At 49.1% G+C, this 16,406-nt stretch overlaps 1 long non-coding RNA gene across 1 annotated transcript; it reads left to right on the forward strand.

The window, feature by feature from the left end:
- The first annotated feature begins 984 nt into the window (after nt 1-984).
- LOC135391536 (uncharacterized) lies at nt 985-5,930 on the forward strand. Its single transcript, XR_010422022.1, has 3 exons — nt 985-1,234; nt 2,171-2,366; nt 3,721-5,930. It is a non-coding gene; the product is annotated as an uncharacterized LOC135391536 (long non-coding RNA).
- Nucleotides 5,931-16,406: the final 10,476 nt, after the last annotated feature.

Raw genomic sequence — 16,406 nt, forward strand, 5'->3', positions numbered from 1 at the left:
ACTGAGCCACCGAGGCCGGCTCTCTGTATTCTAATGAGTGTATATTTGAGAATATGGATATAGTGTATATGCTATCATTGATCACTCTTGATCACTGTCACTGTCTTGATCACTGATCACTGTCACTCTTGATCATTTCTGTATAGCACGTGTACGAGTGGTACTGTACTGCTAAATTGCATTCTCAAGATTGCGGGACACAGAGCGGTGCGACACTGCGCGTCATCCAACGAGCGGCCAGGGCGAATCTGGGTCGAAATACACGACACGACAGGTTAGAAGTACATTAAAAAGATTTGTTGAAATATGAATCCTACAGGGGATACCCATTGCGCCCTTTGTTCCCGTTGCGATAAAAAAATGGTGAATGTAGCCGATATATGGGCCGCAGGACAAAATTGCGCTCTGCCGTGATTTTGCTATCTTATAAAACAAATGTACATACTATGTGATAAGGCTCTGAGACCTCGTCAGACTACATAGCCTTTTGCCCCAGCGTCCTTCATTAACAGCTGAAAAATATAATTCTTATAAAAACAGAATCCCTCAGTCCTGCGTGGAAACAAGGACAGGGGACCACCTTCACATTTTCACGGGCATACCTACCACGTCTGGTCAACCGAGTTGCTTAGACATGGCGCATCTGCCTCTGAGTTTACGTAAAAACTCTCAGGTGGGCCAAGTTAATCCACAGAGATAATGATTATAGTCGTCTCACAACGCTACCAGCGCTACGAATCATCACCGCCGGACTCGCCGTCACGGCGATAAGATGATCCTCAGACTCAAATCGCAAAAAAAAAAAAAAAAGAAAAACGGAAAACGAACACAAAGGACTAGACTGCGCTTCGTATCTTGTTTTGTCTTCCGTGTTTGTGTTCCTTTCTCAGCGCTTTTTTGGAGTACAATCCACTCTCACGATAGTGAGCATAGCAGGTAGCAAAACATCCATATACGATCGAACCAAGCTATCTAGCATTTTAAACAGCAGACAGAAGTTGGAAGAGTTATTTTCCTTATTCGAAGTCGATAAGACACACAACTGCATAAATACGCATTTGTGGCATCATTTGACGGTCGCCTGGAAGCTCTTTTCGATTCTGTGTTAGCGCCGCGGAGCAAGTGCCTGTAGTGACGGTAGCCTGTGAGCTCTGCTTTTACGCCTCAGGACTGCCTTCTTGGCGGTGCCATTCCTCCGCATCGTTCATCGCCTTTCGTTCTCCAAGTGAGCCCTGTGAGCCATTGATCATTCCCTCATCACGTATAGGTGTCCCCTTACCTCCCCCGTCCGCTTAAATCTACCCCGGTTGACTTCCCCTCACGGATGATCTGCTGGATCTGGGATTCGGCAGATTGAGCTCTGACCACCTTCAAGGATGTAGGACCTACGACGTACCTATAGCCTCGAAGTGCACAGCATTTACGACGTAAAATAAATTACCTAAAGAAATTGGAGTGCAGATACGGGACAGAGCACACAGCACTCCAGCTGTCCTGCTCCAGCTCCTTTATAGTCACCGAATATGGGTGCCTCTCGGAGCCACGGGAGATTTAGCTTCTATTTATCTAGATATGTCTCGCCAACAAGCCGAACTGTTCGCGTTACTCAAAATACATTACTTGTTACATTGCGAAAGCAAATATGAAGAGCTCGTGTGTAAATTGTACAGTTAAACGTCTTCCTTTTTCCTGGTCATCGTTACGCGATGCTTTTGAAACGGTTCCTCTGGAGCAGCTTCGTTTTGTATTTGTGTTCACTTTTGCATTTTTCAATTTGTTCTAGGGCGAATGGTCCTGCGACGAACGGGCCTCGCTGTACACTGTAGAAACGAGTAAAGACAGAGTACAAGTTGTGTGAGAAAGGAAGATATTACGTAATGTACCCAGGGCAGCATTTTTTTTTTTTTTTTTTGTAGAGGACAGTAATGGGCAAGGTACAGAAGCTCGGAGCACGGAGCAGAATGCGAATAGTCATCGAAGTTCAGCTCGCTCGACGCTCATTTCAAATTTTTGAGCTGATTGAGATGGAATGCATCGTTAGGATTGTACGAGGGGTGTTAAAGTCAAACCGGGACTTTTCATTTTTCGCAAAAGTAAAATGAACTTACAGGCGAGAAATTAGTTTTATTTTTCAACGTAATCTCCAGCTGCACTAATGCACTTCTCCCAGCGTTTCACAAGGGCTTGGATGCCAGCAGCGTAGAAATCCTTACCGGCGCGTAGCAGCCATGATCGGACCGCATTCTTGACCTCGTCGTCGCAGCTGAAGTGGCGGCCCCCAAGGCCCGAAGAGATGGAAACCGCTGGGGGCGAGGTCTGGACTGTAAGGGGGATGTGGCAGCAACTCCCAGCCAAGTTCCTGTAAGGTACGTGTCGTGAGATGCGCGGTATGCGGGCGTGCATTGCCCTGTAGCAGGATGACTCCTTTGGTGATGAGGCCCGGCCGCTTTTGCTTGAGCGCCTTATGCACATCCCTGAGAACCTGGTAGTAATATGCACTATTAATCGCACTTTATGCACTATTGATATCGAGACATGTTATCTGTCGGTCCTTGAGGACCAGGCGCTCCACAAGTTGGATGTTCTCAGGAACTCTGGCACTGGGCTCGGAGCCGCCCCGGCCGGGATCGTCCTGAACTGATGTACGGCCGTCTCGGAACCGTTTGCACCACTCAAACGCTTTGCTGCGGCTAAGTGTATCGTGGCCATACTGAGACTGAAGTCTTCTGTGAATTTCGGATGACTTTACGCCTTCATTCACGAGAAACTTCATGACAATTCGCTGTTCGATGTGCGCGCGCCCCTCGTGGTCGGCCATCTTGTCCAGCACGTGTCTTCTGTTTTGCACAAACTTTGGACCACCACGTGGTGAACGCTGTCGCGTGTGAAAATGACGAAAAGGAAGTAGCGCGAGCCATTTGTACACTCAGGAGACCGAAAGTCCCGTTTTTTTTGTTTTTGTTTTTTTCATTTCCACAGAAATGTGGGCCAGGTACAAAAAGCATAAGCCTGACGAGGTACCTGGACCAGGAAACAACAATAACAGTAACAGAAATAACATGAATAACATGCATAACATAACATGACATGCAGTCGGTGTTATATAATTTTTAGGATTGTATTCAACATAAAATGTCTGGTTATTTTAACTACAAGTCATGTCAAAACATATCAAGTACACAGAGCAACGTGCGACGGGTTAGTCTTATGTCATAGTAGACTGATATTAATGTCAGATTCTAAACGTGATCGGAGTACAAGCTTGAACTGGGTCTGTGTACAACGGGGGTCCAAAAAACTTGAGAATTTATTCATAAAAAGTGCTATTACGTACGGCAAAGCCTGTTTGCCGTGGTTTGTTCGAATCATCGGTACAATGCACTTCCTGCTTTCTCTTATATTATACGGAGAGATTCTCGTAGAAAAGTCTATTTTTCCATCTTTTAGCAACTTGTGAATATGAATTCCTAATTTCAGAATGAACATGTGAGGTACAGTTAAAACACGCGCATTCGCAAAGAGTTCTGTGGAGCTAGTAAAAAAGTCGGCATTGGTGATGAGTCGCACTGCCCTCCTTTGCAGTACATGAAATTTATGTAGATTCTCACGCGTCGTGTTACCCCAGATTGTAGAACTAGCGGGACAGAACAAGAGTCAGTGCTGAGCGGCTGCCAGGAATCAACTGGGCGCGCTCATTTATTCTTCGTCCTTCCTTTCTAGCCTGGCCACCAAGGGCGCTACAGGGCTCCCCCCCAGACCGTACTTAAAAGGAACGGTCGACGTATCTAAAGCCCAAGTGACACGTTTGGTTGGTGTGCCCTGATGTGGAGAGGAGCTGTCGAGTGTAAGAGAAGTGGACGACGGGAGGCAGGATGCTATGTAGGCGGGCTTGACTCGATCGAGGGAGACGGTGTCAGTCTTGCCGTTGATCTCGATACGCACAGTCTTGGGTGTCCTGGATAGGACGGGATAGGGACCGGAGTAAGACGGCGTCAGCGAGGGCTTCGCACGGTCGTTTCTGACGAAAACATGCGTCGCCGTGCTTAGGTCCTGGCTAACGAAGACTGTGCGGCGTGTGGGCATGCGAGGTGGGACGGGAGTGACGTGTCGGGATAACTCCTTTAGGTCCCGAACGTAGTCACTGGGGGACGGGTGCGGTTGATCGGCGCTTGGGGTGAGGAAGTCTCCAGGAAGGCGTAGAGGGGAACCATAGACGAGCTCGGCTGGTGCGCACTGGAGATCCTGCTTGACAGCGACGCGCATGCCGAGCAACGCAAAAGGAAGATGTTGGGCCCAGCGTAATCGGGAGGGTTGCGCAGTGAGGGCTACTTTCAACTGGCGGTGCAGGCGCTCAACCAAACCATTCGCCGCTGGGTGGTAGGCGGTTGTCTGGATATGGTGCGCTCCGAGGAGGTTGGTGAGGGCTGAGAAGAGGGCACAACGGAACTGTGGACCCCGGTCCGTTGTGACAGTGGATGGACAGCCGAACCGTGCTACCCATGTGGTCACGAAGACTTCGGCGACGGTTTGGGCTGAGATATCTGCTAAGGGAACAGCCTTGGGCCACCTTGTATACCGATTCACACAAGTCAGAATGTACTTGCAGCCATGAGATGTGGGTAGTGGGCCGCCTATATCGACATGGACGTGGTCGAATCGGGCTCGCGGCGGAAGGAAGGTGTGCAGCTGGGTTTTCGTGTGCCGCCCAACTTTCGAGCGCTGGCAGGAGACGCACGTTCTCACCCATCGCTGTACGTCTTCATGGATGCCTGGCCAAACGTATCGTGCTGTGAGAAGCTTCTGAGAAGCGCGGACACCAGGGTGGGCCAGATTATGGGCAGCGTGGAAGATCTTCCTGCGGAGTGCGACAGGAATAAATGGACGGTTTGTGCCTGTGGTTGTGTCACAAAGTAAATGGTGTAAATGGTGTTCGTGCTGTTCGGGGGATGAGCTGAAGACAAGGAGGTCGTCAATGTAGGCTACCACAAAGTCCAGTCCGCGGGTTACTTCGTTGATGAAACGCTGGAAAGTTTGAGCAGAGTTCCGCAGGCCAAATGGCATTCGGACGTACTCAAACAATCCAAAGGGAGTTGTGATGGCAGTCTTCGGGATATGCTCAGCCTCCATCGGGATCTGATGGTAGGCTTTAACTAAGTCCACCTTGGAAAACGTAGTAGCTCCCGCTAATAGCTCAGAAAAATCATGAATGTGTGGTAGAGGATATCGATCGGGGATTGTGCTCGCATTCAGGGCTCTGTAGTCACCACATGGCCTCCAGTCATTGGCCTCCTTCTTGGGAACCATATGTAGTGGCGAAGCCCAATTACTGGCGGACGGTCGTATAATTCCCAGGGCCAGCATGTGCTCAAATTCCCGACGAGCTATGGCCAGGCGTTCGCCGGAAAGACGTCGGAAGCGTGACGTGACCGGTGGACCTGTTGTCTCGACGCGGTGCGTGACATTATGTTTCACTGGTGCGGAAAGGTTGCATGGCTTCACGAGTTCCGGGAATGACGCAAGATCTTCTCGTAGAGTGAAGTTGGCATAAATGTGCAAATACTAGCAGACTGTGCTCTAGAGACGGAAGCGACGGTAACGAGGTTCGTGATATTGTCCCGCAGGCGGCGCTGCCTTATGCTGACGTCGAGATTGTGGAAATGTAGGAAATCTGCCCCAAGGATCGGGTGCTCCACGTCGGCAACCACGAAGAGCCACCTGAACGTCCTGCGTAAGCCGATATCGAGAGTGAGGGAACGTAGACCGTATGTGCTTATGGTGGACCTGTTCGCAGCTTGCAGTGCTGGCGTGAGACCCGGACGAACTTTCTTGTCGGAAGGTTTTGCGGGTATAACGCTGACTTGTGCACCAGTGTCCACAAGGAAACGGTGGTTCCCGATTCGATCCCTGACATACAGAAGGCGGGCGGGTCGGGGGCCTTGGTCGGTTACCGCCATTACTGACCGGCCGTAGAGTTTCCCTGCCAACTGCAGGGGGCTTGGCAACGCGTGGAACGGTGTTTGAAGCGTCGGTGATACCAGCAATACTAGGGGCTCTGGGTACGCTGCTGCGACGATGCGCGAGGGCGTCGGCGACTGCTCGATCGGGGCCTGCGAGTTTGGCCGTGAAGGCTTGCTTGCAGATCAGCCAGTTGCGTCGACATTTTTTCCATTTCTCCCGCCAAACGGGCGATGGCACCTTCCAGTTCGCTAGTCGCCGGAGGCGGCGCGGCGGAAGGGGAACGCACTGTTGCCACGCCGGCTGAAGCATAATCTGTGATGCGGTCAGCGAGGTCGGCCAAACGGTCTAAGGCAACATCGTCGTTCCCAGCCAAGATGAGTCGTACATCTTGCGGAAGTCGGTTGAGGAAGAGCTCGCGGAGGATCGCGGAGTGGTCGTCTGATCGATCTCCTAGGAGCTGTCTCATCCGATGCAGGAGCTGCGACGGGCGGCGGTCACCAAGCTCCTCAGTCGTAAGGAGCTGCTGTATCCTCGCTCGCTCCGAAACCGTCGTGCGCGAGACAATGGCAGATTTCAACGTATCATACGCGTTGTCAGGCCGTATCGACGAAAGAACGTCATCAATGTCGTCGATGAGCTCCGGAGGGATAAGCGGCAGTGCTTCACAGTACTTCGTCATCTGGTTCTGGATGCGACGTGCCTGGAAGAGCGCTTCGACTTGTCGAAACTAGGTCTTTGGATTCTTGATCCAAAACGACGGGAGTCGTAGAGTCGTAGTCGTGGAAATTGTTGGAGCTGGAGTGGACGATGTCGTGCCGGAACCTCCATCGTGAGGGCTAACTCCGTCTCCGTGAGCGGTCTGGGGGGTCTGAGGTTCGCACGTTGCACATATTGCAAGCTTGGAGATCAAGATTCACCGTTGGATTGCAGTGATCCGTCGCTTGACAGGCATGAGATGGGGCGGTGACACGAGCTCTCTGTTAGCCGTCCACAGGGCTTTGGCTCGAGGGTCCCTCGCGTACAGTTTGCCGGTGCTTAATGACCTGCTGACATCTTCAGATCATAAGCTGCAGTGCCTCCTGGCGCGAAGCCTTCGTGTGTGCCTCGGCGTCCCCCGAGCAGCAGAGACCCGAGCAGTTATTGCTGAAGCGAGGGACACCCCGCTGGAGGTTCTTCGCTACGGTGAGACCTGCCGACTTTTCCTCCGCCTTTTATCCCATCATCGGCGGCTCCTATCCCACTCCTATCGAAGATCTTGAGGCGCAAGCACTGCAAGGTCCGCTCGGTGATGACTCAGCTGAAGCCTAGCGTCCCGCGTTTCGTAGTGAAGACAGTGGCTCCCAGTGCCCCTCAATGGTCTCTGGCAAGCCCAGTCACCCGCCTAACTGTTCCTGGCCTGCATGGAAGGAAAAGGGATACAGCCCTGTGTGTCGCCACGCAGCTTACCCTGGGCATGATGAACGACAACTACACGGCGTCAACGTCAGTTTTCACTGACGGGTCATCTACTCGGAGTGGATCGTCCTCGGCATTTGTCATTCCATCTCAGTCAGTCTCCTGTGGTCACCGTCTTTCTCACAGAACATCGTCTACGTGTGCCGAGCTTTACGCCATTCTATTTGCTATGCAAAAAATATCAGCCAGTCCAGCTCAGTCCTGGGTCGTCTTTACAGACTCAAGACCCGCGCTCCAGTGTGTGGCCAACTTGGGGATACGTGGACTCCTCGGTCCTGTTGTCCTGCAAGCTTATAAGAAGGCGACCATTGCAGGGCACACTGTAGTATTGCAGTGGATCCCCGGACATGTCGGTATCAGCGGCAACGAAGAAGCAGACAGAGCCGCATTGAACGCCCATCAGCACGCAGCTTTTTCCCCGATAATGATGTCGTCGGGCGACAGAAGACACCTCCCCCAAGAACACGCTGACGTCCCTCACTCATCCTGAGGATGTCATTGCGGGACAGCAGTGACATCCTGGGAATATCCCCACATGATCCTCAATTTGTTAGAAAAGTGTTAGAATGAGACTCCAGAGATGGTCCTCGGGACAACATCTGGGGACAAGACTGGGATACTCTCAGGAGCACTATAGGATCATGTAAAATCCACCAGTAAATCTGCTTTAATTTCTCACTTCTAGAAGTGTGCAGGCGTTTACAGTGGAAACGGACTCTCTCTCTTGCAGTTTTCAACCTCGGCCACCAACTTGTCATTTCCCGTCTCTCTTTTTTTATTGTGTTTCGATGACGAACGATGAGTGCCATGGCGTAAAAAGCAAAAAAATATAAAAGGCCATGTGCCACTAAGTGCAAGACTAAGAGAGCCGACTTTGAAAGGAATATCCAACAGTGGCATTTCCTTTCGAAGATAAAACATATACTATTTATTGCTTATCTTGCAAACTCCTGCATGTGCGAGAGCCCTCCTAGCATCGCAGTCAAAACCAAGGGTGAGGTACCTAAGTTTAATTCAATTTCATGTATAAGCAACACACCAGTGACGAATTCCTTGGATGATAAGGATACAACCAAGATAACGTCCGTGTTTTCTACTTAGTTGATTTAAAACATCCACCGAAAGTCAAGCACGCACTGTAATATGCCACACTTTTCTGTATCTTCCACGAAAATGCTCCGTGCAGCGTCCCATTAGGGACGTTGCACGGGTATTCATGGCAACACGATCACAATAAAAGGTCTAGCAAGCTATATTTTATCGCACATTGAACCCAGTGCGTGGAGTATCCATTGAAATCATTCAATTTGTGTTTGTACCACTGTATCTTTTGCATTTTCTCTTTGTAGTATTTTTGTAGTTTATAAATGATCACCGCTGATTTGGTTGAATTTGGTTATGACAAACAAACCGAAACACTAATTAATAGGCGCAGGCATAGAAATGCATATCGCATTATCAAACTAAATTTACTTCTCCTATATATGTCCTCCGGCTGGCGGCCGCAGGACGTACGCAAATGACTATCACTGGAAGATCCCATGATGACACTCTCCGGATCTCCTCCGGACATCCCATCACGGACGAGGACGCGATGACACTTTGAGGACGTCCTGAGGATCGCGAGTGTTCTTGGGGTCCTCTCGACACTCACCGGTCCCAAGATGCAGGCTCAGTGGGAACACGACATAGCTCACTCCCTTCTCTCTGATGTAGACCCCACGCTTTCTCTCGTCCTTCCTTCGCGACAACCGCGCCCCTTAACTGCTCTCTTCCACCGCATGAGGCTCAACGTTGCCTCTATACCTGCCTTTCAACACCGTCTCGGCTCCACCTCGTCTTCCCTCTGCCCCACTTGTGGAGTGCACGGCGACCTCAGCCACGTCATCCTGGCTTGTGGGCAATACCACCACGAGCGTGCCCTAATGGAACTCTCTATATGCAACGCATTGACAAGCGGCCGTTCAACCTAGCGAAGATCCTCGGTCCGTGGTCGAACGCTGCCCACCAGACGCAGGGCCTTCGTCTTCTGGCGGAGTACTTGTGCTCCACCGGTCTGGCGACGGCTCTTTGAAAGCCCCATCAACATCCCTTCATCCTCCCCCAATGCGAAATAGGACAGTGTACCGCCTCAGCGGCGGTAAATCGCCCACCCCATCACCATTCAATGTATGTGTGTGTGTGTGTTTCGGTGTTTGTTTAAATTCGTGTACTTGCATTTATGTGCTAGTTTGTCTTCTATTGTTTGTGTTCTAGTATTGTTAGAGCTATCAGTATTTGAATTTGTGCAGAAGCTTATTTTATTGAGTTTATTATTGTATTCAAAAACCGCATGCTATATGCGGGCTCCGCTCTGTCAAGCTGTCTCTTTACAGCTTCGACAGGAGGATTTTGTCCGTGCCCTCACTAGAGTTGCCACCTTTTCCGTCGGCAAATACCGAACACCTGCGGCCCTATTCCGAGCCGCTGCCGAGCGGCAGCGACGGTGTCGATAGAGGGGTATCGGTAGAAGACGATAACGAGCACCGGGAACGACACCTGCCACTTTTGGCATTCCCACGTAGCTTTTAATGACAGTGCGCTTGGTTTGTTGACTGTCGGTAAAGGTTAAGACGCCTGGGAACGAGACGTCGCACTCTGAGCCAATAGTGTAGCAGGAGGAGAATCACGCGGAATGCCTTATTTTGGAAGCAGACGACGACGACGACGCGTTGACGATGGAGAAGTCTCGCGCTTCTCGCTCAACGCACGAATAATATGAAATTGTGTCGCTGTTCGTGATAGAGCACCGCAGTTTAGTCACGGACATTTTGCTGACGACCTACACGCAATTAGAATCAGTGGCGATATTAAATTCCCAGAGAAGGAGCTGTCAGAACACTTAACAAGTGGAGAAATGTAAGCTTTAGGCAGACCTTTGTGTATTGTTTGATATGTATGATAGTGGAGAATTGTCTCTGTGGCAAAGTGGTTTCAATCAAGACGTTTCATCTGATACAAACCCGTTGTCGCCCGATCTAAACACCGGCGCCAACCGTGATCGTGTTTAGCCACGCGACTTGCAGCCGTCTTGACAGCTCTCGCTCCGCTTAACGACAGTATCATCCACCATATCGACAGGGTGGAGGCTGTCGTTCCCGTGAGCGACACCGTCGCTTACGGGCGACGCGTTTGGAGCGCAGGGAATACCAAATTCTCTTCGATAGCGTTACGTTGCGTCACATACCACGTGTTCTCGCTCCCGAACGACACGTTCGCGCTACCGACATAGATCGGAATAGGCCCCCTGGTGATGGAAAACGACCCCCCCCCCTATACTCGCGTGGAGGTCTCGAACAAAATAGCGACGAAAAGCTTACCAAATATAAACATATAAATAAATAATCAAGATATAGAAATAAAAACGTTTTCACCAAAAGTTTATTTAGTTATTTCAGACCATATATGCGCCGACTACGGGAGGGGGGGGGCATTGGGCATTGTGCCCCAGCCCCCTCCGGTTTGAAAACACTCCACCTCTCCGCCTATGTTTCAGACCACAAATAACTCGGCGTCAGGCGGGAATCCAGTAGAAGTCGATGGACACGCCGCAGGAAGGCCCCTGATTGGCCCGCTGGAATGCATAACGTCGCAGTATTGCTCCAGTCAATTTCATTTGCATTGTGCCCAGCGCTGTGTGAACTAGTCTCAAACTGTAGGTTCTATGGGGAGCTGTTACTGTTAGGCCCTGCCACGGCTCCCTCCATATACATATATATACAGGGTGTCCACGCTAAGTGTGAACAGATTTTTTTAAAATATATATAACACTTTTTCCAAGATGAAATCAATTGCAATATAGCATATGCTAAAGGGCACTCCCTAGCAGGGCATTAGCAAAGTCCAAAGGCAATGTCATAATTAACTTTCATTAATTAACTTTTTAATTATAAAAGCTACAAAGTTGTCCCAATGAGAACATCTGTTCCTTTCGGTCACCTGATATCGTAGCCGTTTTCAGAACAAAAATCCGTTCGATAGATCGCCCGCAAAAAATTAGTGAAGGAACGCCTTTTTTTTTCTTTATTTTGTTCCTTGCGCTTCTTAGAAGACGCGTCTTTCTTTCACCTCCAATGTGAGAGGGAGAAAGAGCACACTATCGCCACTCGCGTCCTGGAAAAAGATTAAAAGGAAACAGAACATGCAACCCAAGATAAGGCCAGTTCCGATAGAGTCACCTGATACATTTGTTTTTGTTTTGTTTCCGCAAGTTAAAGCTCATCTTCGACGCATGAGGCGGCACTGTGCTCCTTCCCCCTCTCCCGTTGGGGATGAAGGAAATACGCGTCTTCTAAGAAGCGCAATGAACAAAATAAAGAAAAAAATGGCGTTCCTTCACGAATTTTTTGCGGGCGATCTATCGAACGGATTTGTATATATATATATATATATAATATTGCCCTGTCTTGGATAAAGTGGATTGTGAGGGACCGTATCAAATTCTTGAGACTTGAATAAAGCTATGAGCCCAGGGTAGGGAGGGTTATAACCAGGGGCAGTGCCCAGTGGCGTCGCTCGGGTACGCGTCACCCGGTGCGGGGGCTCTTTGCGTCACCCCCCCCCCCCATGCCCCTATTAACGGATCCCTTTCCGCACCAGGCGATTCACGATAAAACATATTACACAACACTCAGAAAAAAAAAAAAAAAAAGTGCCTCGTAGACGGCTCCTCATGTTGTTTTTGGCGTCATCGTGCCGCAGAGAACGGGAGGAAGCGTCAAGTAGGTGCGTTTACATGGAGGCGATAAAAGTCGACTGGACTAGAGAAGTCGATTGCTCCTCTCCATGTAAACCGCCGCATATGGAATTAAAAGAGAAGCCGACACAGCGAAAACAAGTCACTAGGATGAGGTAGCTTATAGACGACAGCTGTCGACTGGAACCAATCATGCAACTTATCCAGCATCTTCCACTAAGCTTCAGTTGAGTGCCATTCGACCTCGAGGATTAGTCCACCTGAGGCGTTCAGTCGATATATCGGTCCATGTAAACGCAGTTAGTATTGGTGCGGCGCGTCACCCCTTCCGTCGCTTCACCCTGTGCAGACCACACCCCCCGCACTCCCCTAGTGACGCCACTGGGTGCAACGTCCTCAATTCAGGGGGACCCCAGATCCCAACCGGCGCCCCCTACAATCCCCCACCGCCACCACCAATTCGCGCCCGGGTCCAAAAAAAAAAGCAAAGGAGAAGGGTTTATGGCATTTTATTCGCATGCGGCACCTGATAACACTTTGGCGCATCACCTCCATGGGAATTTTGCGCCCCTTCATAAATTCTGGGGGTCTACAGTAACCCAAATAGCCCCCTCCCCTTCAGCCGCCCCTGACGCCCTTTCACCTGACGTCTCCCGCCTTCAGCGCGTAGTCACCCCGCCGCAATTGAAGACTATCTACGGCAGCAGCATGCTTCTGCCGACTCACGACGCGACCAGTCTCCGAGCTCGACGAACAGCAATACAGATCGACGCGACGCTCAAAACCTTACCAGACCTTACCTACCTGGTTCTAACAGTCGATGAGAAGTTGTCTTACAGTATCTGGCTCAACGTAGCTTTGATTGCTCATCTTAGCTGTTGCTCAATACTTGGCGACGATGACGCAAACGAAAAACTCAAGTCGTAAGGATTTTACTCTGACTTCGCCAATTTCCGCACATTTTATGTTCCGGATTACACCTTCACCCGGACACTGAACGCAAGCCTTGAATTTCCGAACTGTTCGGTTGAAATACGGACAGGTGGCAATCCTATAGCCTATGAGTGGAAATGAAATGAAACTTGGTGAAACAGAAACCCGAACCTGTTAACATTCCCACTTGTGCGAGCTGGGATGCTGGCAAATGAGCGAGTGTTCTGCTTCCCTGTGGAGTACGCTGCTGCTTTCTAAGCCCTTTCTACAATCATTACTTGCTCCATCTAAGTTACATTCGCGGTGTTTAAAAGGCACAGAAATTCGGAATGAGCACACATATCTCGGATTTGGCCCATGTGCGTGGTGACTGTCGCAATATGCCGAGCAAGCAGCTGTAATATCCACAAACCGAAGACACTGAAAACAGAATGCGAGCATAAAGCACGTTTTCTTTTTCGTTGCGCAGGCGTACGCATGGCGCTATCCGGCGCTGCTATCCCCACTGATCTCTATAGTATAGGCTGGATCGCGCATTGGGTGCTCCCAGTGTTGTACACAGTTAATCGATACTTTTTCGGTATCGGAGTGCGTATCGCGATACTTTCTTAAGTCGGTATCGGAAAAGTATTTCCGTTACAAATTTATGGTAACGCGATCTCTATATCGTTGCCGATACCGATACTTTTTAGTTCCCCGCCCTTTCTGCACCGACCATATTTCTCACTCTTATTCATTGTCAGTGGTCCGCCTAGCCCTCGACAAGAAGCTTGTGGACACGCCTACGTGCTCCGTCACCGGAATTATGGAATTATACCAAACACGTGTTCACCGTTTTTCTTTGAAACCGAAGGAAATAACCACGCTGTGTTCAACAAAAGGTTTGAGGTCAACGATCAGATGTCAAGACTTTGACAGTGCGCTCTGGATTCCACTGCTAAGCTGCCGTGTCACACTGAGTCACGCTCACATATGCTGTGGCATTGTTAACTTCGGATAGGATTCCTTGGTCATTGGACTCTATGGCATGTATGGGCCTGACACTAACGTAATTGTCACACTGGCCTCTATCAGCCGCCGTAGAGACCACGGCTTGCAAGGATGGCAGAAGACGATTTGAAGAACCAGCTATTGATAAAAGTCAAGCATAACGTTTCCGAGCTGCATATGAAATATGCTGTCTTTTCACTGCAAAACTGTTCACGTAAGCGATATTTCTATGTTGCGTCATCTCCGTATTTCAAACAAAAGTATCGCCCAAAGTATCGCGTTACTTTTTTTTAGTATCGGTAGCGGTACTCCGTTACTTTAAAAAAGAAGTATCGATATCGGTATTTCGATACTTTTTACTCAAGTAACGAGTATCGGTATCGCGATAGCATATTTCGGTAACGGGTACAACACTGGCCGTGCTCCACAGCGTGGTCACCGCGGCCGCCATATTGATGGGCCTATCGCATCCTGTCGTCTGCATTTAGTTCAAGCGGTGCTGCCCGTATTTTTTAAAATTTCTTTTAAATTAAAGAGCATGTCATGCCAGTTTGTTGCAGCTTTGAGTACACTTCACGCGGACAGAGAAAGAGGGATAATTTTTCGCAGGTAAGCTCTTTATTTTGAAGAAAAATCTGTTTATTCGTATATCGCGTGCATCTGACAACTCGGACTTGTTTGCACTTCGCTGGAGCCATTGCGTACTAAGAAAGTATGTGTGACTGCTCCTACAGATCCCAAGACCATGTATTTTCTATAAACAATGCGCTTGTGCTTGCAGGTTCCCCTCACAGTCACTCAGCTGTGCCGAAGAACCGGATGCAGAACCTACGCCAATATGCCAATTTGTTCCACTGTTCTTTTTTATCTCTGAGGTACGGTGGAAGCAAATAAACTGCTGTGTTAACCTCGTATGTGCAGTCGCTCCTACAGCGTGTGTTATAAGTCATGCATGCATGCTCTTCGTGCACAGCGCTTCGAATTTCTGTAATGATCGAAATACGCTGACAGCTGAACAACTGCAAAGCACTCGTGACAATAACGTTATTTTAAGATGAGGAATAGGGAGTTTCATTGCCAGGGTCTATACTCCACCTCATTGCTGGTGGCGATGTGGTGAATAAAATAACGAGCCCCTTCAGAATAAGGTTCGAGGTCTTATTGTAGCACACACACACAGACACTCGTAGAACCTAATACGATAATGGAAAAAGTCAAACGAGAACCGTACAATACCAAATCACATAATAACGAACGAGAACCGCGGAACACCACGCCAAAACCGAACAACAAACGAAAACAAACAAAAAATATAAATATAAAATAAGAAAATTAAAAAATATAAATATAAAAACGGAGGTACCTTACAATAACAGACAGTGTGAAACCTTTCTGACTAAAAATAATTAACTTTATAGGTTGACATTCACCAAATTCACCTTCATGCGTACGCGCCCTGTGCACGACAGTTACGACCCCCTATTCGGAATACATGCAGCGGAGAAGAAAAAGAAGGCAATTACCATTACAAACTAGAGGAACACGGCTGAAGCACGTTTGGAATACATCAGCACACTGATTCCTAAGAAAGATGCGTGCTAATTAGCAATGAGGAGCGTTTAAAGCGCAATAAATACTCCAAATCGAATCGCTTCCCATTGTTTCCTATGGGAGCAGCCGGCGCCAGTGGGCCCTCCAACATGGCGGCCGGTTGCTGCACCTCTCTCCCACGAGCCCCTCTCCTATGCGCGATCCAGCCTTTATACATACAGGGTGTCCCAGAAAACGTGTCATTGAATTATAATAAAAAAACTACACCAACTAGAGTCATGCGGTCAATGGCATTTGCTCTTGCTGGGTTTTTGCCACCTCCTCGTGTGAATGTCGTGTAACGTAAGTTTAATTATGTAAATTTTTGCGAGCTTAAGTCGGAAATTTGCCTAGTAAAGGTCACTTTTTTTCCCCACCAATGTGAAGAGCGTGTCTAATTTAGTCAAATTAATGACAATTGACAGGGATATTCAGAAGCTATCCCATCGGAAAAAATAGCCGAACATCATGCTCTACGGAGGTCGCACAGAATAGCGCACGATGAATTTTGTAGCGCGATCCTTGTCAGTCCGACGAAAGGAGATTGGAAACCCAGCCCTCCCCGACGTCGCAGAGGGAGATAAAACAGGCACGGCTTATCACGTCCGACTTTCGCTGGGATAATGCTTTCCCTCTCCCAATTTAGGAACTGTTACTTTTTGTACTATCACTCTGTGGGCTGGCTTCGGAACCTCCTTTCGTCGCCCTGAGAGCGATTGCGCTCAAAATGTCATCGCGCGCTATA

This window comes from Ornithodoros turicata, chromosome 4 (assembly GCF_037126465.1).
Source record: "Ornithodoros turicata isolate Travis chromosome 4, ASM3712646v1, whole genome shotgun sequence".
NCBI classification, from domain to species: domain Eukaryota; kingdom Metazoa; phylum Arthropoda; class Arachnida; order Ixodida; family Argasidae; genus Ornithodoros; species Ornithodoros turicata.